The sequence below is a fragment of the Typopeltis vanoorti genome, chromosome 2, assembly GCF_054136105.1.
Source record: "Typopeltis vanoorti isolate ZY-2024b chromosome 2, IOZ_Tvanoo_1.0, whole genome shotgun sequence".
Classification (NCBI taxonomy): domain Eukaryota; kingdom Metazoa; phylum Arthropoda; class Arachnida; order Uropygi; family Thelyphonidae; genus Typopeltis; species Typopeltis vanoorti.
In genome coordinates, this window is record NC_143550.1 from 45,226,458 (window position 1) to 45,251,601 (window position 25,144).

The following is a 25,144-nucleotide window of genomic DNA, read 5'->3' on the forward strand; positions in this document are numbered from 1 at the left end:
TCTATGGGATATATGAAATATTAATTCTTCTTTGAGAAGTTTATGTGAGATAAACAAATAAGAATGCCTAGTAGGAGTTGGGAATTAATAATAAAAAAGTTCGTGGAACATCTAGATGTGTAAAGCTAAATCAATCAAGATAGAATCTGAAGAAACAAATGATTTGGTGCTGAGCAGCAAAGTAACTACCCTCTTATGTAGAAGAGAATGATAATTACAAAAAAAACTCTCCAATGGGCAGGGGAGGGAGAGAAAAAGAGAGAATAATTTCTCGGTAACATGAATTAATAGATTGTGTGGGTGACGTGTGACTAACAGATGACTCATGATTGTGATACGTGAATGCTAAATATATTGGGTGTAGTGAAGAATAAGAATTATAATTTATAATTAAACAGTAGTGATAATTCATTTCCTAAAGAGGGTGGGAATCATTTTTTGAACGATTAAAAACAGAAAGCGTTCGAGAGCTTTGAAGGTGCTTCAAATCTTAGTTTTGCTTATTTAAGCCCGACTGAATTCGAGTTTAATACGCTTAACCGTTCTGAAGGTACTTATTGAACGTGAGCATGGATATTATTAAATTGGCAACCATCTTGTTTTCAACGGCATTCACGAACAATTTAACAACAAAGCAGTACTAATACTTCTGTATTCGTCGATTCTTATCAATTGTTTACGATTGTGCAATTGTTTTCTGGTCTTATGTCAATTTGTCATAATGTTACTTAATACAGTTAATTATAATTACCATTTATAGAAAATCAAGTCACATGTTCTTTAGGGAAAATATTAAAAAAAAAAAAAAATTTATTATAAAATGCAAAAATTGAAATTGCATTATTGAATTAAAGACTCAACGACAGTCACGAAATTATAATGTTAGAATGAAGTCCTGAATTAAAACATTTAGTCAGGGCCGACAGAAGCGGGCATGCGGTGCAAATTAACTCATGAATAGGAAACGGTTCATAAGTTAATTTTTAAGAAACAAAATTTTTATCATAAAAACAAAAAAAATATTATAATGAACAATATTAAAATAAATGAGGGCGTATACACTGAATAAAAATTAAAAAAAAAAGTATATTGCCTCCTCTTTGATCAGCCGGCTGTTTACAATTTTGCAGCTAGAGCAGGCTAAATGCTTGCCTGCAGAATGTTGTGTCTACTGCAGTCTATCTAAAAACAGTTTTTTAGATAGACTGCAGTAGACACAACATTCTGCAGGCAAGTTTTTAGATAGACTGCGGTGAACAGTTTTTATGCGCAGAAACGAATTTTCGTACAAAACATTTGTTGCTAGTTGATCAGTCATATGGTACACATCTCAGTAGGCTACTGACAGTAGCGCAGTGCGGACTATTATTTCGTCTCTGTGTCGTGTTGTATAATAATTTCTTGTGGATATAAAATAGAAATGGAATCAAAAATTAAAAAAAAAAAGTTATCCGGTGCACAAAATCATAAGCGTCATGCTGCGAAAGAAGCAGATATTAAGAAACAAACTGGTGCTCTTAATAAATTTGTTAAAATATTAAAATATTCTGATGCAGATTGTAACCAACTCGATACATCAGAAATCAGAGTTGAAGAACCGTGCATATCATCCAGTTTGCATGAAAGTACTATTGCAACAATTGAACAAGATAATTGAACATGATTTAAGTGAAAAATAGTTAGGATTTAGTCAACTACAACAAGATTTAGTTGTAGTTGACCACGAAACTAACACATTGTTAGTCTCTGTGAATTTAGAAGATCCAGGTGAACGTGGAAATATTGATGAAAATTACGATTTGTTTTAATTGAAATGGGGCCTGTTCAAAATAAAAATATAATATATCCCAGAGATACATATGGTCGTAAATTTGGCAACACGTATTGTAATAGAAAAATGGAAAACGGGAGCTCGTGCCAAGAACATGGCTCATTTATTCCGAAACTTTAAATTCTGCTTTTTTGCTTTTGTTGCAAACTTGTCGCACCTACTGAATCAACTGAATCACCCACTGAGTCTTGTAGAAGGTTATAACGATTGGAGAAATGTAAGTACAACTTTACATAGACATGAGACTAGTATAACTAACATGAAAAATTTCTTAAAATGGAAGGAACTTGATAAAAATTTAAAAAAACAAAACTAGTATTGATTTCCAGACTCAAAGCATGTATGAAATGGAAAAGAAACATTGGACGAGTGTTTTAGAACGCTTGATTGAAATTATAAAATTCCTTGGTAGCCGAAATTTAGCTTTTCGCGGATCATCTGATAAATTATATGAAAGAAATAACGGCAATTTTTTAAAATTAGTCGAACTGTTTGGGAAGTTTGATCCCGTTATGGAAAATCATGTTGAAAGGGCCCTACAACGAAACAATAGAGTACACTATTTGAGTAAAGACAGTCAAAATGAAATATTGGAATCTTTAAGTAACGCAATCAGGGATACAATTTTATTATCAATTCTAAAATCTAAATATTATTCCATAATTTTAGACTGCACACCTGATGCAAGTAAAACAGTACAAATGACTATTATTATTCGCTTTGTTTCCTGTGACAATGGAATTGTCAAGATCAGGGAAAACGTTTTAGGTTTTGCAGATATATCAGATTCCACAGGACGTGGTTTATGTGCAACAATAATGGAACAACTGGAAAAATGGAACATTCCCATTGAAGACATGTGAGGTCAAGGGTATGACAATGGGGCAAATATGGGCTCCAAAATTTACTTTTGAACAAAAATCCTCTAGCGTTTTAAGTGTCATGTGCTGCTCATACTCTAAATTTAATCATTAACGATGCAGACAAAGTGAATGCAGATGCAATTAGTTTCTTTGCAATTATTTAAGAAATATACCATTCTTTTCATTCTCTTACAAACGTTGGGCAATCCTTTTAAAGTTCGTAAAAAAATTAACATTGAAACAGCCATCAGAAACGCGATGGGATAGTAAAATTAATGCAATCCGCCCTCTACGATATCAGTTAGAAGAAATTTATGATGCACTTTTTGAAATTTTAAATAATGAAAATTTTAATAAAGAAACTCAGCATGAAGCACAAACATTATGTGCTAAAATAAAGGACCACAAATTTATTTGCTCTCTTATAACTTGGTATAATTTATTTAACAGAATAAACTCTGTGAGTAAAATGCTTCAAGACAAAAATATGAACATTACACTTGCTTTAGAATCTATCGAAAACTTAAAAATATTCTTACAAGAGTACCGATCAGATACAAATTTTAAAGAAGTTCTAAAAACGGCAAAATAATTGAGTGAAGAGGTGGATGGAGAACAAGAATTTAAAATTGGTACGGAAGTTCGATGACGAAAGAAGACACGACAATTTGACTACGAGCTTCATGACGAAACGCCACAATCGCCAGAAGATAAATTTAGAGTGAATGTGTTTTATACACTTCTAGACGTTGCAATGTGTTCGTTAATAGAACGTTTTGAACAACTAAAAGATATGATAATTTCAATTTCTTGTATAGATTACTACAAATTAATAACGAAGATTTACGAAAATTTTGTGACGATTTAGAGATTCTCTTGAAGGACTGCGACAATAAAAACGTAAATGCAATAGAACTATATGACGAGTTATGTGCTTTCCAGGATATTTTTTGGATGGATAATTTAAATATTCAAAAGCTCAATAATTTTATTAGGCTTTTGAATTTTATTGTGTCCAATAATTTATCTTTCCCTAACTTTTCAATTGCTTTAAGAATACTATTAACCTTAACTGTTAGTGTAGCGAGCGGTGAACGTTCCTTTTCCAAGTTGAAATTGATTAAAACCTACTCAAGAACAAGTATGTCACAAAAAAGTCTTGTTAGTTTGGCGTTAATAGCTATTGAAAATTATATATGTGCGGAATTAGACGTGAAGACCATTATTTCTAATTTTGTGAATATGAAATCAAAAACCTTAAAATTTTAATTTAAAAAAATTCAAGTATATTTATGTAATTTAATTTATTTTCTGTTATTCTGTAAAGATATTATTTTTTGAATACTTATAATAAATGTTCTAATTATTTCTGAATTCTTTTCTCATCTATCTTGAGTTTCTTTTAATTTCCTAAAAGATAGTTACACTTATAAAAATTGTTACAAGTTACTAAGAATTTAGTAACTTGTAAAATGCAAGAATTTTTTAAAACTTTAGTTCAAATAAATTTTAACTTTAATTAAAATTAATTTTAATTTTGTTAGCGATTCGGGTCGGTGAGATGGCAATAATCCCTGTATCATTATATTCAACGATTAAAGAGAAGTGGATTTATCAAAATTTGCTTTAACTTTTGAGAATTTTTTGAATATACGGGTTTTTAACGATTATCCTGCCTAGTCAACACTCCCGGTTTGTTATATTTAGCGAAACAACGTGTGGCCGTTCTGTCAAAATTTATTTAAGAAATTTCAAATAATTTAAATTTTTATTATCGTAAAAGAACCACACACACACACACTCTCGGATCGTTACAGGGGCGCTTAGATAGAAATTGTATGCGGGCGTCAAAGACCCTAGCGCCGGCTCTGCATTTAGTCATGTAGTATCTCTTTAGACAATATAAACAGCTACGAATTTATGATATAATTTTAACTTTCTCCAGATTTCAAATATTTTAAAACTTAATTAAAATTACTTGTATTTGAAGAAAAATTTCAATCCAAATTACTCGATCAATGCAACTTCTTTCGCAGAATAAAGTTAAGAAATGCAAGATAATATAATTTACATAAACGCATATGAGAGACCGTATAATCAAGATAATTTGCATTATTTCAGAGGGGAAAAACCCCTTCCCGTACGCTCCAAGCAGGTACCTTGTTCTTATAACTGCAACATAAAGTTGATTTTCGAAATCAGAGAAACACAAATATATAAGGATGTGCGTTCAAGGATAATTTCGTTTAAAGCAGAATAGAAAAATAATCAATTCAAAGCCTGTAATTTTGAAAGAAAATATTTCTTGCGAAAGTCATAAACGATTTTATTCTGCGTGTTATCAGTATTAATTCCTGGTAGAATTTTATTACATAACATATTTATGGATGACTATGGAAAATCCCAATAATTTCCTCTTAAACATCCGCATCTTGTACTGTATAAAACGAAGAATTATTAGCTGTAATTCTTCGTCTTTTAACTGTTAGATTCGCTAGGAGAATGTTAATATGAATAAAAGAAATTATATTATTCTAGACATCCTAATTTAGAAACTTGTATTGTCTATATTATAAATAAATATAAGTGTATTCTTTTCTAGAAAATATTTCACATTATTTTGAAGTTTCGAAGTATCCACTAAAAGTGAAAAACATTGATAGGAAAGCCGTAGTAATGATATCTATGCCTACTAAAAGCATATACCATGTAACGTATTAAAATTATGTAGAATGCTGAATTTTAATGGCTTCTATTTATTTTGTCTTAAAAAATGTACTTATAATATTTCTTTTGTTTAATAAAGTATCGCTCTTTTGGTAGTAATTATTTCAAATAAGAAATTCCAGGATTTTTCTTATTGTGCAATACAAACTAGTAATTTCAATGTCTTAGAGATATTACCAATGATTAGTCTGGCATGTCTACCAAGTCGAGATATCCCGTACATAACGGCTGTAGGGTAAATGCTGAGATGCTAGCGTAAATAATTATCTCAAGAAACATCACTTTACGTTTTCCTCATTAAAAAAAATGAATATATAACACCAGACTTCAATTATGAATGTTTCTTTTAATGACTTGCGCTATTAACGAGTGATTAATTTTACACCATTCTAAATTTATGCATATTTCCTTTTTACATTTCGAAACATCTGGGTTTTCACACGTAACCTAATGACTTAATTTTGATTTCAGCTTCTGCCATTGGAATTAGATAATATTAGCATTTTGTTTTAATTGTCTGAAAGAAAAGTGATGTTAAGGCGCAGCTAACAACTATTATTATTCACATCATTCATTTCTTGAGATTTTTTTTTTTTTTTTAATAAATACGATGTGTAATTTTACTTGGCCAGTTTTCATGTCATGTCATTTTGCAGAGTGTATTGTCAAATAATTAATGGAATATACATATCATTCTCTACTTTTTTTTTTGTTATAGTTAACAAGCTTCCGTTATCCAAGGTCTTGATCAATGAAACTATGGCGACGTGCTTTGAAAATTTACTTAATTAAAGTCAACATGAAAAGGGAATTACCTGTTATTTTATTTAAGAGATTCAAATACGGATTACAAACAGCTTCTGAAATGAAAATGTTTATTACAGTCTCACTATCATCTCAAATGCTGTTAAGTAGTTAATATTTTGTATAGATAATAAGTTGTTAATATTTTGCATAGAGAAGTTCCTTTAACTTTACATCATTAAATGCTGACTTAATAGCCGAATTATATTTGAAGAATTTTATTCTCTGTGAATGAATGTGCACTACCTAAGTCGTCTGTATGGAGTTTTGGTATTCGATTTAGCTTCCAACTAAAATAAATAAATAAAAATAGGCCATTTTTTTTTTAGCAGACTCCAATGTTAGTCGATCTTTTGCTGAGACAAGCAAGCCTGGAGTTTTTATTCAGCTGTAAAATATTTCTAAAAGGAGGGAGAGAGAGAGAATCTGTATTTCAAAAGTAAGTTAGTGGCTAACCACAAAGGAAGTTGGGGAAAAACAGATTAGAGGATTTTTATTTATTCTTGGAAAAGTACTAAGACAAAGGAAAATTAGATAAATATCGGTATTTAGTGATATGGAAAACTGTACATCCTACTTTGAAGTTTCAATCCATGTTCTTCGTGGCATGATTCTACCGTTACGTAAATCACGGTTTGTAGGATTAAGGATCCGAGATCGAATAAATCAATCCAATTGGTACTATACCTTAATACTAGTATCAATTTAGTAGCATTATTCTGCTAAATCGTTAAAACTATGGTACTTCTCAGAGAAGTCCATCAGCCCGCATCATTTACTATGATATTGGATCCATTAATTTCTCTTTATCTAGTATATATCGGAGAATAATACTCCGGTTATTGCATCACTGCAGACCACGGATCGAATAGCAAGAAGAACAAAACATTCTGCGCGCACACGCTTTAACTATAGCACGGGCTTAAGAGTTTGGTCCAAAGATCATCTGAAAATGTTGACAGGCGTGTCGCGTGCATTGGATGAGAACAGAGATGATTAATGACTACGAAGGATTTTCGTAAAGCAAGAAAGCCATCATAAATTATTGTTTATGATCTTGGGGTTTATGTCCTACAGTATATCCATAAAATTCGATTAAGTGTACAGCTTGATAGACTCAGTATTCGATCCTATATGATCGGTTTAGCTTGGGATTCTACTTCAGAATAGGGCGAGTGTTTGTTTGGGATACACTCGTGACTACTCTTAGAAAGGAAAGGTTCAAAAATGGTATGGTATTTCGTTCCCGACTGACGTACATTGTTCACTACGGTAATCTTTGATATGCCAAAGAGATGAAACGTTGAACATTTTCTTTTACGATGTGGAATTCTACTTGTCTATTCAATGGAGAGAAGTGTTCCGCAATTCTATTTATACATTAACTCCAATGAAACTTCTGCTTAATTAGTGATGACTAAAATTACGTATTTAGTTCTGTTATTAAGAACTAATTTAGAAGTTAAAAATCAAGTTTCGTAGAAAGAAGTTTATAAAATTCGATCAATTCATGGAACTGTTGTTTTTTCGCTGATTATCAAGAGGATCAATGTCGTTATCAAAAATTGCAATTATTAGTGATCCTTCCAGATCCATTTCCTTCTGATTTTCCAAATTAACAGAATGGCTTTCCCCACTTTTCTTTCCATTTACATATGGATTCACCTGCGTATATTAAAATTCACGCTCACTGGTTTCCTCTTTTTTTTTTTTCCTTTCTAGTTCATTATTTCTTCTGTAAAAAAGAGATTTTATTCATTATTATGTCAAGTGACGCGAGAGAGTTCTTTAAAATGATAACAACGTTGCCAACTTGTTCATTTAAGCGTATTTTGTTGTCAGGAGCCTTGACAAGTCTGTTATGCTGCATTAAATTCTAGTATGCAAATAATGTATCCGGCCTATGTTAACCAAGAATGGTATCTTACATTTTCTTCACCAAATCTGCGGCTTTCAAAGTGACAGACACAATTCTCGCTCCTGCCTATCTTCTACTCTAACACACTACATACACTCAAATATAGCTTTGCAAATTTGACATACCACTACAAGGTTTCTATAGCAACAATACGAAATTCAGCATCTCACTTTTTAATACTATGGCGAGGTTTTAGTTTCACATGACAAGCCTGTCACTCAGGAATCGTGAGGTACAAAAGTTGAAACAACAACCAATCAAATACGAAATTAAAAAAAAAAAAAAACTTTATACTAACATAAATAAATAGACTTGGAATAAATGGTGGTACTTCTTATTTTCAATACACATCTCTCGCAAAGCGCTTTGTGAAAAAGATGTTACGAATAGAAAAATTCAATGCTAACTCCGTATGAGATCGGGTAACTAACCTTTCGTATAAAAGCCTTTATAGAGGTTCTTCGCGTCCTGGAGGTAATCCACACAAAGGGCATCGTGACCGATTGAGCTACAAAGACCCTGTCCACAAATACAAGAAAGTAAGCATTTTCCGATATAAATGGTATTTATGTATTTGAATCACTAACCTGAGAAGGTATTCATTATAAGTGAAGGCCTCCATGTTTTCAAGTTAACACAAACGCGACATTTCCAACTATTGAAACAGAGTGAACTTCTCTAATCGGCATTCTGTTTCAGAGTAATTGGTGTAATTGTATTAAAGCCCTAGACAATGTGATTCAATGCCCTATGGGTTCAGAGTGGAATCCTTAAAATTATACCTAAGGCAAATAAGGCCATTAGATTAACATTGCATTTCACTCTGCTGCATCCTCCGATAAAAGCAGCTGGCTTCCTCTAAAGACCTATTTCCTTTAGAGCTGAATATGAATATTACTCGCGTTTTAGATGTAACTGAAACATGGTTATAACTAATATTTCTTCGACTATTATAGAGGTTCAACTTTTTATATCATCTACACACACAGATTTATATTCGTTATAACCATGAAAAAATGAGAGGTAGGTAGGTAGCTGTGTGTGTTTCAATGAGCGAATAATAAGAAAGATTGTAATGTTCGCTAATATGACAAGCAAGAGATTCGAAAAATACTTATACATTATGAAAACAAAATACCTTTACACATCCATGATAGTAAACAACTGCTTTTGATCCGCAGTGATTACAAAAGCGAAAAAGATTTGCCAATTACAGTATGGAATGGATGCGTTTTATGTGCACTCCATCTGTTCGTTCTACAAAACTGACGCAATGTTACGGTTCAAACGTTATGCGAGAGTTATAAATAAAATAGTGGCAACATTGTTAGGAGAAGTAGTAACTCAAACGTTGCTCTTGACAGATAGAGGCGTTAGTTGTATGCACTGTACATGCGCACAAGGCGACACAGCCCATTCTAACAACTTGTGTGAAGTGGTTGAAGTCAACGTCTTAGTGTGTGCAACGCTTTAAGAATGTTCTCAAGATTACAACAACGATCCCGGATCAAAGTCCAGGTTGAATGAAGTAAAATGGTGAGCGACTGTTATCGTGACCTTAGTGAAGTCTATAGTGACAGTGCCCTACCGTATAGGACTATCGCAAGATGTGTCAATGAATTTCATAAGCGAGATCACCCGGATGATAATTGCAGTGCAGGATGACTCGCCATTTCAGATGAAAATGACTGAGCGTGTGTTCGGGGGGGGGGCTCCTCACTATTGATCAGCGATGGACTGTGTGCCAGTTGTCCCAGGAAACTGGGATAAACCACAAAAGTGTTTGGCACATCCTAAAAGAGGGTTTAGCTCGTTGGGTTCCACATCACTTGACTGAAATGCAAAATGGCACACGGTTGCTAGCCTCCATCTGGAACGATGCAAAAAGGAAGGGAATGTATTCCTGAATGGTATCGTAGCCGTTCATGAACCTTTGGCAAGGGGGTATGGGCCTGAACTGAACAGTAAATCCAACGAATGGTGCCATTCAGGATTACCCATCCGAAAAATCTTCGCCAGGAACCCAGCAAAGTTCAAGTCATGCTGATAATCACTTAAGACGTTCAAGAGTGTCATTCTTCACATACTGTGTCCCAAAAGCAAACTGTTGACGCACAGTTCTATCGACGATTTCTGGAGCACCATTTGCGTTCGACTTTAAGGAGAAACGGATCAAATAATTTTTTTTTTCATGGGTTCGCCGCCGTGTTTGTTGCACGACAAAGTACGAAGTCATTTGTCGCAATTGGTGATAGAGATGTTGGACAGGTGGCAATGGAATGTATAAAACCATCCTCCATATTCATCGAATGAGTCCTTGATACTTCGACTTGTTCCCAAAAATGAAAGAACCCCCCAGAGGTCTGCGATTTCGTGATGTGTAAGAGATTCTTCGAGCTGTAAGTTGCACTATCACTGATATCAACAGGCAACACTCTGCTGATGGTATGCAGCGGCAACCACAAATTGTAAACGGGTGCAGAACATGGTAGGCGATTACAATGAAGAGATGTAATTATAGACTTGATAAACTATGCTAAATTTTGTGCATGTTTCCACTACTTTAGTTTCAGCCCTCGTATATTCCACAATCAGCAGATTCACTTACAACATGGATTTCAACCTCATTTAGATAGAAAAAAGAATTAGCTTCCTCCGCGATCCTAATGTACTATAGGTTTTAAATCTTTCATGGGAGGGAGTTCCATAAAAAAATTAAAAAAAAAAAAAAGATTAAACCATAGAAAAGGTTTGATGGAAGACTCCTAGCAATATCGTTCAGAACTTTCGTTCACTATTTCATGAAATAGTGATGTATTCCTGGAATGGAGTAATCTAGTCAGACATTTCGTTGATGTTTTCATTTCTCATCAATTGTGTCGATCCGTTGAAATCATGAATTGATTTAGTAATGAACTGTACTTGATTTGCTAGGTATTCAAAAGCGAATTCAAACCACGAAACAAATCAAAGGAAGATAATGAAATCAAATTCAAGAATTTTAGAATGTGTAATTTTAAAATGTGCATTCCGTATGTCCATTTCTATGTTTATTGTACTTTTTTTTAATACCACTGGTATTAGCAGCACTGGTACGCATCTCCCAGCTACTAACAAAGAAAGTGAAGAATAAAAACATTTCATTTGGGCATTTAGAGTTTGTACGAAATGTTAGATTGTAGTTTAACTTAAATATACTTGCAATAGATACCATGTTATATTGACGAATGTCTGAAATAGAAAAGAAAATAACATTATTGCAGGACAAAGAAAGACAAAAAATTATTCGAAATCTTAGGCTAAGGATTTGGACAAGCCTTTTGATTTTAGTAAGCCCAGAAAGACGGAATTGGGGGGAAAATGCAATATTGTGAATTTCTTCCGATTTTTGAAAACTTAAATCTCTCCTGCATAAAAGAAAGAACATCCCAAGTTACACAATTTTTACAGCGGTAATCTCACACAAGAAAAGTTGAACTTATGTGAATGAATGAATGAGGAATTACTTCCTTTAGCGAATTCAAAGTCGGTACTTCAAACTTGAGATTTTCCATCCTTTATCCCGCTGTTGGGTCAAATAAGACAAACAAAATATAGATTCGATTATCACAGTTGCGCTTCGGTTGTAATTTCAATCGATCGGACCTACTTAGGGATCATATGGTCATTGAATCTCTTGACTCGCCATATTCGTCAGAGATCGCAGTCATTTTTTTTCTCTATATCGCAAACAAAAATGAAAAAAAAAATGAAAACTTATATCTCAATATTGATGAATAAAAAGCAACATCACAAGAAAAACCTTGCCTCACGTTAATGAAGTGTGCGATAAGTGTTTAACCTTTTGTGAATGATATTCGAATAAACAAAACTTTTCAAGAATTGGGAAAATTTCGAATTTATCTAGTGTTGTGTTACTAGTGAAGGATCCAGTTTCGAATAGAAAAGCACTGTGGTATGGTAATGGATGTGATGTCTGTATCATGTAATAAGAGAAAAAGTGAAGATACGACAATTATGAAAAAATAAGTGAAGTGAGATGTTTCTACAGAAAAAAAAAGTTATTCTCTTCTGGTAGCAGTGACATCTAGTAGGGCAACTTTAAAGATAATTTTAATAGATTATTTTTCGCTTTGTCAGCATAATAATACTCAGAACAAGTTGTTGAAGGAACCTCCCAGAACCAATGGATAATTGGCATGAAATGAAGTGCCCAAAGGTGTATTGATAAATATAAAATAGATACTTATAAAATATGAACAAAAAAGAGGAGTAAAAACAATACGTGCAAAATTGCCAAGGAAGGTATACCAACAAGTATTATATAAGGATAATAGACTGAAAAACCCAAGACGGAAGATATTTTCATAATTAAGGGATTAAAAGTCCATAAATACATTACAGGATAGTAAAGTTAATTTGGACAATAATTGAGGAAAATTACCTCAGAAATTATAAAATTTCATCACAAATGGGAAGTCTCAGCTTAAAGACTTGACAGAATCCAAAGGAAAAATTGCAGAATACATAAGGAAATGTAAACATGTAGTAAATGAATCAGCTAAAAAATACTTAATACAAGATATAATATCATTAAATTTCAACAAATATTAGCCTACCAAAACACTCATATTTGGAAAAGGAACTTATAATGCTATACTTAACAAAAGAAATAATTCATGTTCTTTCTGACTTTTACCGAAAGAAAAGATTGTGAGAAATGAATCAACATTAAATATGTTATCGATAAAATACAAAAGAATATAAACGTTGATCCTTCAGCAAAGTCAAGAAGCTTAAGGAAAAAAAAAAGTGATAACGAGAACCATAGTAAATTTCTTCCGAAATAAAATAACTTCCTAAACTCGTAAAAATAATGATATGAGGCATTTCCAAATAATGTGATTCACTGGCAATCATTTTAGTAAACATTTATATAGATATTCTATACATAGAACAAACAAAACGCGATATGTAATTAACAAACATTTAGAAAAAAAATAATCGAAAATAACTTAAACACTTTTTTATGGAGCAGCACATCTAATCATATTACCCGGATGTGTTTATTCTTTGTTGAGAAGTTCGACAACTTTTTCCACTATTACATTGTGGTAACCCGTAACTCTGACACTACACCAAAACTGGTTTACATTCCACTTATTTCTATCTTCCAAAGGCGGCAATAAATAAGACTGGAAAGCACAGCGAATAACCGCATTGTCTTTGAGATGGTCATTAACACACAGCTGGAAGGTGCGTCAAGGTTATCCTGCTATTACATTTGGTGTCGAGAGTTTTTTTTTTCTCTTTTTTTTTTTAATGGCTGAACTATATGCATGCTTTTACACCTTTCTTTTTTTACACAAGCTATTGTAGAAATAAAAATGGATGAAAATTATAAATTATAAATTTGTAGTTGTTCACTATTAACTACTTTAGTAAACTTACAGCTAGAATTTGCATATTTTTTGTGAATGAAGTTACAATGAGTAGTTTCACAAGCATTCTACTTTGAAATGAAGTAGAACAAGTTGGGATTCAGATGCATTCTTGTCGGATTCAAGAAACACTTTGCGAATAACGTATTAATGTTGAGATACTTTTGTATTGTGTTGTATAAAACTCAAGATGCGTAATTTTTACCAATAGGATAGTAAATATTTTATAATAAACTGTTAAATATATTCAAGCATATATTTATAAAAATTATTATGCTACTTAGAATTTCTAAACAAAATATAGCAAAAAAAAAGTTAACCTTGTAAAAACCGTTTGTTCATTTTCAGAAACTGAAATACAGTTGACCTCTGAAGAACGTGGGTTTGAACTGCGCTGTTCCACTTATACGAAGTTTTTTTTTTTTAATAAATATATTTAATTTTTTTTTTTTTGATAAAAATTATACGCGGATATTCGAAAATCAGGTCTGCGTCTCTACATAATCCCGCGTTGTTGAAGAGTCAACTGTATTTTTCAGCCGTTATGCGTCGTGGATTATTTTAAGTATTATCTAAAAGTTATTTGAAGAAGATTAAAACTCGCATTATTGGTAGCCAATCGTAATTTTAAGCTGCGATCTCACTCGTCAGATAGTGTTTACGAAAGTACCGTAGTTACTGATAGTACATTCGGTTTTACTCTTTGCGTATGCTCATCCAGTTTTAATGTAGTATGCGAACAATCATGCTGCCGTCTTAGTTTTTTTAAAAATCAAAGGTAGATTGCTAGTAAGAAAAATACATTCATGTAATATGGAATGTCTCGTGTACTGTGTAGGCTTTTAATTAGAAACTATTTCGTAAGGATCGTTTTAACTCTTTGATCTGCTGCTGTTACTTAATTCTCAGATGTTTTCTGTGACGAGTATCCATTATAAACAATGTTTTTTTTTTCTCCATTGCCGAAAGGCCTGTTATAAAAGACTTGATTTATAAGAGTAAACTGTGGACTCGCGAAAGACAGCTTAGCTATTAAAGTGACTTTATAACTAGAGCAGCACAGTCAGAAAAAATTAAAGACTTTGTAGTTGAAAGTATTAAAGTCTACATGTTTATTTCGTTTTTTTGTTATATTAAGTTATTATTATTCCTGTTCTTTCTATTTCTCTCCTCATATTTCAAATAAAGCCAACTTATCCTAGAGAGATGCATTTGAAATAAAATTTAGGAAACAGCTATGACACTTAATAAAAAAAAATAGCACTTAATAAAAATATGACACTTAAAAAAAAAAAAAAACGAGATTTATTCACGACTTAAGACTTCCAAATTTTCAAACATGTGACAGTTATCGAATCTAAAACGACAAATTCAAATTGAATAGAACGCAAAAAGTATTTTAAAAATGTTTTTATAGTTAGCTTTCTTTTTCATATTTCGATGTCTTTCATTCCCTGTTAATTAGAATTGCAGAATCGCTACTTTATTAATCCTTATTACTCAAAAATTGTTCTCTTTCCATCTGTACTTGTTACAGATATTTTGAAATTCTTTAATACTTACTTTTCAAGAATCGCCTCGCCTCATTTGTTTTTCCACCTCACTGTATTTTAATTGCACTCAAACTTACTCGACAATTTTCTGTTTGAACGGCTATATTATCTGCTAGACTAAAACATAATGGTAGGCACGTGACTCGCACGACGACCCAACGTAACAGGATGTTAGTTAAAGAGCCACTTCAAAAGCATTGTGCATTTATAACAGGACATCTTCCTGCCTTTGTAGGATTAGATATCACCACATTTCTCTCTTCTTTCTAATGATACTAGTTTCCTATTGTTTTCCAGTAGTTGCACATGACGTTAACAGAAATACAAATTACTAACTTTGGCTGGTCTTTATGTCCAATGCAGTGACTGCAGCGAACTGTCCTACGAAATGCAGACTCCGAAATCAAAAAGAGATTTTATTAAATAAGAAATATGACACGCGAACAGTTAAGACATCACCTAAGAATACTTTGTTTCCATATCATATGTTCCTCCGAGTGGTTGGATTGTGATATTTTATTCACCTTTTATCTAATAAATCAAGACATAATTCCAGGAATATTATTATGAGACATCCATTGATTTCAGGACTCATCACAGGAAGGTACTCCCCACAAGTACACTCAATACTGCTACCCAACACTTCATACTACTTCCCATCACAAACACCTTCTGTGGCTACTCAACAACATTTGCGACTCCCACAAGTGCACCACGTAATGAATTTTGTCTCGTTTAAGTTTGCCTAGTTGCTCTGCTATATTTTGGTAGGAATGAAAGCCTAACACCTTACATAAAACCGGCTAATTCATTCAGTGGAAATCCTTATATTTCTTACATTATGCTCTGTACTCCAACACAAGTCTTTTATATCAAATTATATCGATTTCGAAGTTGTAACTAATGTACGTTTCTTCGTCTTTGAAAAATGAAAATTTCCTGTTTCCGTGTGGCGAGGAATTCTTTTTTTCCCCACATGATTTATTCCGATTATTCAGGGTGCGAATTACTATTTTTTTTATATAAAATTACTAAATTAAAATTTCATATCTGAAGGAAAATTGTATGTACGCAGCTAAAAATTATGGCCCTACGAAAATATTTCGTTATTAAATTCCTACCTATTTTATCATTTTTATTTCAAACACATTCCACTCAAAAATCATCTACAAAATTTGAAATTATATATACCAAGTAAACTGAAAAGTATTTTCATTTTTAGTTTGATATTCTAACCTAACCATGCACCTACTAACAGGAATCTTTGTACCATTGGCCAAATTCCAGAATTTTTGTCTCATCTTCACACGATGTTAGTACTTCGTATGATGAACAGCCGATTTCTCATTAGATGAAATTCTCTTTTTGGTCAGCAAGACTTTCTTTTAAATATCCGTACAAATGGAATTCAATGGGAACTACCTCGATATCAGAGTACTAAATCTCCCATTCTATTGATCCAGTCATCATTGAAACAAATTGGCTCTATACGACTGGACTTTATCAAGGAGGACATTTCAGAATAAAACTGATGTAAATATTGGTTAGAAGGTAATATAGAAACCGTGGTGTAACATGTGGTAAAAGAATTTGGCATTGACAGATGTCAGTAGACAAGAAATCGAACCAGCCTAAATGGGCCATTGCTGTCCTGTTATGGAGTCAATCATCTCAAATGCTTTTGATTATAAAACGCCTGTCGCTTTGAATGGCAGTTTGCAAACTCCAAAAGGGAAAAAATACCTTTAATTCTTTGCCAGTCCCAACTTTCAATAATGCCGACATCACTCCATCCATATTTGAACAGTTTGCATCAACTGTCGTTCTCCCTGACGACAAACCCTTCTCCTGGTAAACAGCAATCAACTGCCAATATATTTCATTTGCACGTGTCATGTCATATATTCAATATAATAAGCAGCCAGTGAAATATTGCTACTTATTGATATGAACACACATTAAAATTCCATATTTTTTATAATCTTATATTTCTGCGCGCGCGGTTAGCCTAGTGAGTGTGCTTCTCGCAACTGCCTCTGGAAGGAGTGTCCTAAGTTCGATTCTAGCCGGTCTTTGGCGTGAACAGTATGGATCTCCCCCCGTTTATTCAGAGGATTTTCATCCCGCAAACAAGTAAACCGGACCCATGAACACACAGGATTCAGTCGTAGGACATAGCACGGCAAGGAAGGCAACGGGAAACTACCTTGTTCATAGTCACTTCCCTAGTATGGTAAGGATATCTGCCCCTACCATCCGTAAGGATGAAAGAAAATCATTCCCTTCCATAACATTTCTGCATTATAACTAAGGATGTCGGTAAAGATATTTTGATTAATCTCCAATTACAAGATATAAGCTAAATAAGATTTTTTTGTGTGCGTTATGTTTTTTTTTTTCTTAACTGAGCCTACATAATTCAATTTGCCTTTCGAAAAGTCTTAGTTCGAATCTCACCAATGAAGAAGAAATCCAAATTAACAGATCTCATACAGAGGCTGAATTTTTTTCTTCTAACAAGCAGACAAAACCAGCCATATGATTACCATCATCTAAAGAAACGATACAACAACTTTCAAGGAATGAATAAGCCTACTATATTAAAATACCTGTAAACCTTACAAGGGTATAAATACCCATCCTAAGATGTAAATGAAGATGTAAAGGTTTCATTAAAAAATATATTGTTTGGAAAGAAGTCAACGGACACCACAATGTGAGGAACAAACAACCATGGCGCACGGCTTAATAATAAGATGTAGGACGTCTTTTAGCTGCAGTGATTACAGCACTCCCTCCTACAGGGCACACTTTCCATTTTTCCTGTAGTTATGTAGTGTTGGACTGTTGTGAGGCGCACGACCCTTAACCTAATCCGACGCTCTAGTTCAGCCTACGGGTGTTGAACAGGGTTGAGATCAGGGGTCTGCGGAGGCCAAGTCAAGTGTGACGCTTATGCTCACAAACCACGCAGTTACAGCAACAGCTTCATGCCACGGTTGTCTTGCTGAACGAGACGATGGTCAGTTCCGTAGAAACTACCACAAAGTAGATTGCATTGCACTGTCCAGATACTTATCGAAGTTCAATGTTCGTGCCACCGCAGAGGTCCGACACCAAAGCAAGAAAAACAGGACCATACCATCACACCATTGCCACCTCCGAAGTTCATAGTTGGGGTTATGCACTCTGGTAACAGACATTCATTAGGCATTGCCACACCCACCCACCCATGTGCTTGGTAGAGGGTGTAGAGCGATTCCTCGCTCCATAACACAGCTTTCGAAGCTTCCGCGTCCAACTGTACACATTCTTCTTCTTTGTACCACTAAGACGACGCTGCTTGTTGGTTTGGGTAATGTGGGGATCGCATATTGCGGTCCTTCCATGGAAAGCCATGATTGGCCTTGGTTCTGAATGCATTTGTGCAGATTCGTGTTGTAGACGTATCGGCCGACGAATCGCAGATTTTACATATTATCATCTTCCGTAGCAATCTACAGTCACGTTCGGTGAGAGTGGTGGATCGTCCACAGTGGATAGCACTTACGCTCGACTTCCTACACTTCCATCCCAGTATATCACTGATTGTTGACCTGAGATGGCTCAATTTGTTAACAATTTACCGAAAAGATAGGCCTGGAACATAGCATCTAATCACAAAGTTTCTTTCAAACATCACACTTCCCTTTTCACAGTCATTTCACCCAAACACGTGAACTCGTTACATTGTATGATGCACCTTACCCATTGGGATATCCGTTAACTTTCTTTCTAAGCAATATATTAAAACTGTATGCTATGCAAAATTGCAAATAAACTCTAGCTGGATAACTTCTACACGAAAGAAAGCTCTAATACAGTACCACTCTCAATAAATTCAATATACAGTTGAGTAATGTTTTAAATTCTGCGCTCGGTTTAGCTTATTTGAGTCAATGTTTTCTAATTCATCTAGCGTTCTTCAGAAATACGCTCCCCCCCCCTTGTTTGATTCAAATGCTGCAAAATGTACTCGAGAAATTTGGTTGCCTTAACATTTCCAAAGGAGAACACCAGCCTTTTTACTTCAAATGCTCATATATCTTTATATTTTTTTTGTTTTGAAAGAACAATTATATTTATCAAACTGAAGAAAGTCTATGCCTGAATTGAATAAATGCTACAGAACAGAATGTGTATACATGTGGCCAAATTACGGTATTGGCTCTTTATTTTTTTTTAACTAACCAAAATTGGATAATGGATCATTATTTTCCCAGCATCAAATTATACAAGTCATGTTGAGATGTTTGGGCGAGTTAATTAGAATTTCAACGGATAGAAATCATTTATATTAGATGTTTTAAATGTTTGGGTTTCGTTGTTTATTTATTTTGTTTGCTTAACTTACAAGACAAAATTCTTTGTAAATATTCCTTGCACTCCTAATATCTTAGAATGCTAACGTGCTCAAGTTTTAGGCTTTAAGAGGAAAAAATTAAAACTTTGAGGGTTTGTTATTTGGCAATAAGATGGGCTGTGACTATAAAGCAGAACTTTTGAAAAATCTAAACGACGAAGCTCGACTTAAATGACAAAATCTCTTCCTTGAGTAGAAGAAATTAACCTCAGTAAATCATATGATCTGAAGTACAGACTTAAAAATCGCCTTCTTGTTTTGATATGAATTTAAAAGATGGATCCACAATCAGCGTTCTTTCATGAAATTTATTTTATTAAATAAAAGGCATTTAAAAAAAATTTCCCTCTTCTATAATTCCAGAATCTTTAGGTCAACTGAAGTGAAAAGGAATCTTGTCCGAGGGCTCGCCGTGGAAATTATACTTTATTTAAAAACTGTACACTTAATATACTTCATTAAGCTATCGAGATGGTTGAAAAAGTGATCTATATCGGATATTAGAAAAGCTTGTGTTCGGTGCATTCAAAGCGAGTCTAAAATAATTATACTATCCATTCATCTCCCGTCGTCAAATATTTAAAAAAACTCAAGAGTCAAGGAAGCATGTTCAAGTATATATTATCATACTAGCACATTAAACAGAGAAGCACACTTATGTAGTCAATTTATGGGAAATAGGCTAAATGCTAGCATCATCAATTACCTCTTCAAAATAAAAAGGTTCGTTTAAGTAATTTAAAAAAAAATAGAACAGAACATACTCTCAGTTATTCCTATAAAAGAAATAATTTACTTTTAGATGAAAATATCACACTTTTTTCTCATAAAGCTAAGAGAACTAAATCAGACTTTTCCAACCCAAAAAAAAACTTTACTTAAAATTCCTAGGAGTATCTTAATAAATACTATCTTTTATTGGGTAAGTAATAAGTTAATTGTAATTATTAATTTCATCTTGAGGCGAAGTGACCTTCAAAATATCAAAAAATAGTCGGTCCCGTTACTGCAATCATAAAGAAGTTTCATATATGTCTCCAGTAGCGACTGATTAACTATCCCTCGACACTAAATTATGATATGCATTTATTCGGTGACAACATTCGATCCATCATTTTATATTAAAAGTTGGTTGGCTCAAGGAAACAGGAAACGGAATACATGAAAACATATGCAACCTGCGTTAAAGCAGCTAAAAACATTAAATGGAAACATTTTGTGTCACATTTTAATTGTTCAAATGAGTTTATTAATTACAAGCTTTCAATTATATACTTGGCATTAACTTCTATCCAAAAGAAAATTTTTCTGAAGAAATGCATTGCATCTTCTTCCATGAAGTAGTTGACTCATTTATAACTGATGGAATTTGGTTGACAATATTAATTAAGCGGAGTCGCTAGGATCTAGTAATATTTATGCTTCGACTGAAAAGACGCGAGTTCGAATCTGGTCTAGGATACCAGGCTTAATAAGGAAGTTTTAACCGAAGACGAGTTAGTTACTCTCGTGCGGATGTGCCAAGAATTTTCCTGCTTTAAACAGAAAGAGCCAAGATTCAGCGGGAGCATATATTCAATCATGAGCTGAAGTTCATTCATGCTCATATTGTAGTACACTCTGATAGGTGTAAAATATATCCGGAAGAGACCTACTCTCGTTAACGGTAATCCAAGAATCCAGGAGACCCAAATCTATTTATAAGTTTTTTTTTTATTTTATTTTAATGATAAGACTTGAATTTAAAGGATGATCAAATGTAGAAACAAGGACTTAGAGGCCATAAAATATCAAGTTATCCTAACACTGAAGTGTTCGAAGGAGTCTGCGCATTATGATTGACCAGTCTTTCCCACTCCCGAATAAAAAGTAGCCACCAAAGCAGAGAAGCACGTGATTACGTTTATCAATTGCATATCACACAGCTAGTTTATTTGGTTCTAAGGGGGATGAAGGAAGTCATCTTATTTCGTATGAGATTTTTTTCTATCAAAATATAGCAAAACTAAGAATTATTCAGTGTACTGCAATTAAGGGAAGAAAACTAGGTAGCACTTTATGTGTATCAATTCCACACAACGGACTAATAAACTCAAGAGTGTCGTAATAAATGATTACGGAGAAGAATGAACCTGCTGATCTGTGTTGAGCAGATGGTGAAATTAGAGAGAATGTGATTCCAAGAAACAGATAAATAGATCGATAGAAAGAGGATGAGAAGTTCGGTTCCATACGTTTTAAGGCAGGCATGCTGTGTATGTTAACTATCACTGCTCATGTTTTCGTTTCATGTGATGGATGTAGAAATGGGTGTTGGCCAGATCGTTGGAGAACATCCTTGAGAAAACAAATTCGCCTCTTTTGAACAGGACCCAAATTTTAGGAAGATCTAAGTGCGCTACTGGCAGTGCAAGAATACTGTTCTAATTTTGGATGAATTTGAGAGTTACAGGATTTCTAGAGATTTCTAAGAAAAAAATAAAGCCAGAAACAATTTCTAGAAATTCTGTTAATTGAAAAATAGTTATCTGCGTGTATATATGCGACAGCGTCGAATTTATTTTACGCACTAAAAATGTACTTAAAAGCACATTTATACTTGATGCTCGGTACTACCCTTTAAAGTTTTCGTTTATTTAGCGGAGAAAACTTCTCGTCCAAATAAACCTGTGGTATTTAAAAATACATGCGACCAAATCTACCTTTAGAAGACAAATCAACGTAGGATAAGCCATAGTTCTTTCCTATTTGACAATTTTTAAGACTTTTTTTTTTAAATTTCGCATTAGTGCCAACACGTTTGACCTCTTAGGATATAGGAGAGGAAAAACGTGTACGTACAGTATACGAAAAAACAGTACTGAATAACTACAACGTTATATGTTATGGAGTAAATAGGTTAATAACAAAGAAATATGTCCGCACACAATATGTACATTCACAACTATCGGTGGAATCTTGGTCGAATTAAGCATTAACGAAGGCAGTCGTACTTGTTCGAAATGGGCACCTTGTATTTCAAGACAGGTTTCGTAGCGCATGGAAAGGTTCTCTATGATCTTGGAAAACAAGGATTAGGACATCTGCTGGATATATCTTGTAATTTTATCCCTTAGTTCATCAAGGTTTGGAGGCGGGTCACGATAGCATACCCATTTCTTCAACATACCCCAAATGAAGGCAAGTGATGCGAGATCATGAGCGGGAATTCTGTGAACCTCGAAATGAGCCTCCCGGGGAAGTGTTCTGATAAATGGACTCTAGAACCACGTGATGTGTGACAGGTTGCTCCGTCCTGTTTGAATACCAGTTCACGAAATGGAATGTTTTTTTGCACGACACATCATATGCAAATCATAGACGACGGAACCAACACATGCTCGATGTCGCGTTCTCTATTCAAGGTCACGGTTATACCACACTCTTCAATGAAGTGAGGGCCCAGTTATGCCACTGCCAGAAACCGCACACCATGCGATGACCTTCTCGCTGTGAAGAGGTTTCTCTTGGATAAATTCAGGTCTCGAGAAACCAAGAAGCTCAAGATCATCTATTTACATTAGCGCTTAGATGGTAATACGCTTTATCCGAAAACCAAAAACCAGACATTATGAGGAGGAGGAATGATCTTCATAGACATTGGCCAGCACACGTGCACAGTATTCCAGACGCGCAGCGTAATCCGTTATTGTTAAACGCTCCACCTCAATGACGTACGAAAAGATACACAGCTCCTTAATGATATTGTATAGTGACCTCCTCGGTATCCCAAATTTACCACTGATCGGCGATGACTACGTTTCGGAGAGTAACTCTTGTTCCAGCACTCTTTAGCGATTCTCATTTATGTTAACAGTTCGTGGTCTTCTCGAATGTACTTTGCATGGAGGCAGAACATTCCCGGTAAGTCGGAACCTTTCGATAAAGGCAATGATGACGCTATTGCAGAGGGCACGTTTACCGAAACGACGAAAAACTGCTCACAAACATTTCGTAGGCTTGGACCATTTGCTCTATCAACTCCGTATGGACGAAAATAATGCTCAGCAATAAACGTATTTTCTTCCAACATCAATACGATTGCTACAGCTAAATGTAATGGCGTAGACACTACACGTGCTCTTCTATTAACGTGCATACAGTCAAACGGCATATCACGTGTACTGAAGGGGATGTCGAAATCTACTATTTTTTTTTTTTTTTTTTTGGTGTACGTGCTATACCGTATTTATGTTAAGTTTACGTGCTATACCGTATTTATGTTAAGTTAAACCCATTTACCGGAATAACTGACTGAGTTTTTTCCATGTTTGTTGTTTAAAAATAGTCCTGAATGGTATATTTATTTCATTTAAATTAAATGTGAACAGTTTATTCCCCGATCTTGGGTTGAAAGCTTCGATTGTGAACTCTGGGTTAAAAGTGTGAACCAAGGTGGAGAACTAAAATTGTCAGTATCAGTTTCACTTCTACAAATTGAAGAAAATACACTTAGAAGTCACAAATACTACATTAAAAAAATAACTCTCTCTCTCTCAGTAAACAAAAATCTACAGTTTAAAACAATTTATAACTTTGATTTGAAGTGAACTAGTATTATTAAAATAAGGAGAGTGCAATGAAAGTTTTACTACGATAAGCGGAATAACTATCATTAAGTTGGAGTCACCATTACATTAAGATAAGCTAACTTAAGCATACCACATAATCCTCTCCTAAGCGTGCCTCTGATCCGGAAGCTGCAGAGAGAAAATGATAGTTGTTTTTATTCTATCCTTAGAAGCATCTTTAGGAAAGAAACTACTGAGAATTCTATCTATAGTTGAAGTTTATAGAAAACTAACGAAAGCATTTTTTTTTCATTCAGTGAAATGAGATTAGACAAATATAACAGCGTTCCTTATGCTTTGATAATATTATTACAGTGAAAGATAGATTTTGTGTGTGTGTGTGTGAGAGAGAGAGAGAGAGAGAGAAAAAAAAATTTGAATGGAACTAAAGAACTTGAATGAAGTCATTTCGAAATTACAAAAAAAAAAAAAAAAAAAAAACGAGAATACCTGTATTCCTACAAAATATTAAAACGCACTCGCAAACCGAGAGGAAAAACGAAGCCACAGTTATCAACTTATATCTTAAAAATATTCAGGATGACTGAGAATGCAGTACATAACAGCTTTCAAGACCTTAGTCATCAGGCATTTTTGGGAGATGTCTTCTGTGCATATCATTAAACTATTAGTACAGCAGTTCTAATGCACTTCTGAGGGAAGAGGACTATGATGCGAAAGATACTCGAACATAATTATGGATAACTCAATAGAATGACTTAAAGTTTATGATTTGAGTGAACCTAAATTTTTCACTACCCAGACCTGTTTTGACCCTTATTGAGGTCTCATCAGTGAGTAGGTATACCTGGAATATCAAGGTTTAGGGGTATATGTAAGTTCGGTTCACTTAAATCTTGATATTCCAGGTCTACCTACTCACTGATGAGACCTCAATAAGGGTCGAAACCGGTCTGGGTAGTGACCGCTCCTCATAATGTAAAACAGTAATACGTCTCCTAGGAGCTGCGTTTTACATTATGAGAAAATATTAA

General features: G+C 34.0%; 1 protein-coding gene across 1 annotated transcript in view; it reads right to left on the reverse strand.

The window, feature by feature from the left end:
- Positions 1 to 25,144, reverse strand: part of LOC150108978 (receptor-type guanylate cyclase Gyc76C-like) — a 276,890-nt gene that overhangs the window by 227,216 nt on the left and 24,530 nt on the right. The gene's annotated exons all lie outside the window — the stretch shown is intronic.